The 4,730-nt window shown below is 36.4% G+C and overlaps 1 long non-coding RNA gene across 1 annotated transcript; it reads left to right on the forward strand.

The window, feature by feature from the left end:
- The first annotated feature begins 2,347 nt into the window (after positions 1-2,347).
- LOC107795070 (uncharacterized) lies at positions 2,348-4,269 on the forward strand. Its single transcript, XR_001650036.2, has 4 exons — positions 2,348-2,657; positions 3,706-3,825; positions 3,940-3,987; positions 4,069-4,269. It is a non-coding gene; the product is annotated as an uncharacterized LOC107795070 (long non-coding RNA).
- The last annotated feature ends 461 nt before the right edge of the window (positions 4,270-4,730 follow it).

The raw sequence follows: 4,730 nt of genomic DNA on the forward strand, positions 1-4,730 counted from the left end.
CAACTTTCAAACCTGCCGGTCTAAAATGGCCACCGACTCCACATCATCAGTCAAATTACCATCCAAATGCACTATGCTGAAATCCAAAACATGAGACGGATCCCCGACATACTTTGAGAGCATAGATACATGAAACACTAGATGAACACCCGATAGACTAGGCGGCAATGCAAGTTCATAAGCCACTACTCCAATCTTCTTAAGTATTTCAAAAGGCCCAATATACCGAGAGATCAACTTGCCCTTCTTTCCGAACCTCAACACATCCTTCATGGGCGAAATCTTAAGCAGAACCTTCTCCCCAACCATGTAAGCAACATCACGGACCTTCCGATTGGCATAACTCTTCTGTCTAGACTGCGCTGTGCGAAGCTGCTTCTGAATCAATTTAACTTTCTCCAAAGCATCCTGAACCAAATCAGTATCCAATAGCCTAGTCTCACCCGGCTCAAACCAACCCACCGGAGTCCGACGCCGTCTCCCATACAAGCCTCATACGAAGCCATTTGAATGCTAGACTGGTAGCTGTTATTGTAAGCAAACTCTTCCAGTTGCAGAAATTGATCCCAAGAACCCCCGAAATCTATAACACAAGTGCGTAACATATCTTTCAATATCTGAATAGTGCGCTCGGCCTGCCCGTCCGTCTGAGGGTGAAATGTTGTACTCAGCTGAATCTGTCTACCTAATTCTCGCTGTACTGCTCTCCAAAACTGTGATGTGAACTGTGTGCCCCGATCTAAAATGATGGACACTGGCACGCCGTGTAGGCGAACAACATCACGGATATAAATCTCATCCAACCGCTCCAAAGAATAAGTAGTCCCAACTGAAATAAAATACGCGGACTTGGTCAACCGATCTACAATCACCCAAACAACATCAAACTTTCTCAAAGTCCGTGGGAGCCCGACTACGAAGTCCATGGTAATACGCTCTCACTTCTACTCCGAAATTTTAAGTCTCTGAAGCAATCCGCCCGGTCTCTAATACTCGTACTTCGCCTGTTGACAATTTAAACACCGAGCTACAAACCCAACTATATATTTCTTCTTTCGCCTCCACCAATAGTACTGCCTCAAATCCTGATACATCTTCGCGGCACCTGGATGAATGGATTACCGCGAACTGTGAGCCTCCTGGAGAATCAACTCACGCAAAACATCAACATTAGGCACACATAGCCTACCCTGCATCTGTAATACACTGTCATCCCCAACAGTGACTTCCTTCGCATCACCGTGTTGAACCGTGTCCTTAAGGACAAGCAGATGAGGGTCATCATACTGACGTTCTCTTATACGATCATAAAGAGAAGACTGAGAAATCACACAAGCCAAAACTCGGCTCGACTCAGAAACATCCAATTTGACAAATTGGTTGGCCAAGGCCTGAACATCCAAGGCTAAAGGCCTCTCTGCTACCGGTAAGTATGCTAAGCTGCCCAAACTCTCCGCCTTACGACTCAAGACATCGGCCATCACATTAGCCTTTCCGGGATGATAGAAAATGGTGATATCATAATCCTTAAGCAACTCCAACCACCTCCGCTGCCGCAAATTAAGATCCTTTTGTTTAAACAGATGTTGTAAACTCCGGTGATCGGTATAAACCACACAATGGACGCCGTATAAATAATGTCGCCAAATCTTCAAGGCATGAACAATAGCTGCTAACTCAAGGTCGTGCAAAGCACGTGTCCGAAAACTAGTAGTAAATAAAAGTGCGAGAGGAATCTTTACGCAAAGACTTTTGAAGTAAATCACGCCATTTGTAACATAAGTATTACACTAGGTAAAGAAATCTTAAAGTCACAATCAAATAAAAAGGATATTAACATAACTTCATTTTCTCCATGTCTTCACTATGCACTTTCCTGAGGGACAAGGCAGTCCGTGAAGGAGTTCTTGACGCGTATAATTTAACAACGATATTAAGACAACGTATAATTTATACTATTTCATTTTCATATCGTACCACTTTGTAGGAATTCTTGACGCGAGTGAACGATAGCATTATGCTGATTATAATTCCCTTATTGTTGCTCATACCTTAGGGACATTCTAAATTAAAGTAAGTTAGATCCAAAATGGAGAAATTTTTGGTAGAGAATATTTCTTTTTAATAGATTTTACGTGGTACACAATAAGAAATCATAGCTACAGCGACATTTATTTAGCGACATATATAATAAATGTCGAAAAAAACTAATTCTTTGACATTTTTTAAGAAATGACATAAATAAATGACATTTAATAATAAATGACAAAACTATTGAGACTTTTGTGGTGAAGCGTCACAATATTAGTCGATATTTACTGACATTTAGCGCTAATGAAGGAAATTTTCTAACTTTATTATGTTTAATCCAGAACTAAACACTATTACGAAGGCTGTCTTCTTAAGAACCCTACCGATCTCTCCCCTTTTCTCAACCCCAATTAGGCGCTCCCCGTTTTATGTTCACTAAACCGCCAAGGTCTCCATGTGGTGCAGAGAATTGAAAGGGGAAACTACATGGGTGTTAGATTGTCCTAGAATTCTAAACATGACAGAAGGTCACCAAAATTTAGGCCGCCTTTTACACACAATCGACTACCATATTTAATCTATTCTCTGTAATTCTCAAATATCTAGTCGAAGATATTAAGATTTTAGTAAGTATTTTTCTGTTCTAATCTGTTGTTCACTGGATTGAATTTCTGGTTAACTGCCTTCAAATTTTTTTTTACATGAGGTTAAAGTTTGCACTTCCTTTGATTTATCTTTTTATGTTGAACTGATTTTGTACTGGTAGTGATGAGATTATTAACATTATTTGGCTGTTCAATCGTTCTTACTGTTATAGAACCTTGAATCAATTTACTAGTACATACGACATTCGTCAAACGACGCAAAAGGTAATGAATTAAATTATAGGACTATAGGACTAGTATTTGTTACTGACAAACTATTCTATATTGAGCCAATGAAATGGCACTCTGTATTGTTTCCCTATAAAAGAGAAAACAACTGAATATTAAATTGATTTGAAATATCTGATAAGATATGGATTACTAGTTTAATCTTGATCTTGGTATTTTTGACATGTTAAAATTTTTTTAACGTGTTGAACCTTATTCGCTGCTGAATCATGTGATGTTGGTTCCAACAGAAGGATATTATATAGTAACTTGTCTTGTGCTAGAATTATTGTGGTTGTGCTTGATGGCGACTCTAATCCAAACAACACAGTAAATTAGATTGGAAAAGAATCTTCTTTGTGATGGTTGACTGGAAAAGAAGCTTGTAGATACTTGTTTATGAAGGGAAGATAAATGACCATTATGATTATGTGTTTGATGATTTAGATTGTGGATAGTGTAGGGTATCTTGTGAATATCAGCTTTATTGGCTGTTGGATAAGGAACATTGACATTGATGTTAGGACTGAAATTGATCAATCATTATGTTGAATTCAAGAGTAGAGAAGGAATTAGTAAGCATGTACAATGATACTAGAGATTGCTAGTTCCTTTTCTGCACTGTTAGGAGTTTCGGGTTCAAGTATCTTGTGCTTTCTGCAAAATTATTATTATTTGCCTCAAGTTGATTAAAAATTCCATTTTGTCAAGGTGATCTTGATATCGTTTCTTTCTACATATGATACCTTAAGACTGGAGAATAATATTTTTTTATGTTATTTCTCTTTGATTTTGCTTATAGAAAGTATTATCCACCATTCTCGGGAAAATGAAATATGGCAATTAGGAGAAGATTGCAAAAAATATTCACTTAACGGCTGGTTGAGAAGGGTACATCATTTGTGAAATATTTCCTACAGTTGTACGTAACTCCATCTCTATTAGTGGAATGATCTTTTCCATAAGCTAATGATGCCAAATTGATTTAGTTCTCTTAAGCTTCTACTATTGAATGTGGTTTTATGTTTTCTTGCAGATAGTAGTAGTCGCATGACTCCTGTATTTCTTGAAAATATTATATGAGGTACAATCGCATTGTTCTTTTTGCTACTTCGTAGTTTTCCTAAATCAGTTTAGTAATGGTTCTTTTCTTTTTCAATTTCAGTTATTGGAAGAAGAGTTTAGAGGAATCTGAGAGCAACTAATTCAGAGGAATCCTGGACTTGAGGAAAACATGAACACTAAAGCTAGAACTATGACCGACGATGATTGTTTTGGAACTTTCAAGGGAAAGTTTATGTAATTGAATGTTGAAGTAACTATGTGTTTGATCTAAATTGTTTGTACTGTAGTGGGAATTAAAGTATTGGAATACATTACTTTGAATACATTATTGTTAATTAATTATTTTCTTTTAATATTTAGCCATGACTAATAATTATTTTCACATTCATATTAAAAGTCAAAAACTATAAAAATAATTAACGACATTTATATATATGTCGCAAACATGATAGGTTAAGAACTCAAATTATTGATATTTGATAATGTCATAACTAAATGTCACAAATTTTTTGATGACATTAATTTAAATGTCCGGAAAAAAATGACATTGAAATTTTCGACATTTCATTTAAATGTAAAATAAATGTCGGTATGTGACACTTATGTGACTTACGTCGACAGTTATAAAATATCGTCATATGTCATATTTCTTGTAGTGGTACAAATTCAAACTAATTGTTCTCCTGTAGGCGCCAGATACCAAATGATTAAACAAAAATAATATGTGAAAACTTACAAATAATCTAGTTGGTGGATTGAACT

The sequence above is a fragment of the Nicotiana tabacum genome, chromosome 2 (genome assembly GCF_000715075.1).
Source record: "Nicotiana tabacum cultivar K326 chromosome 2, ASM71507v2, whole genome shotgun sequence".
In the NCBI taxonomy this organism is placed as follows: Eukaryota; Viridiplantae; Streptophyta; class Magnoliopsida; order Solanales; family Solanaceae; genus Nicotiana; species Nicotiana tabacum.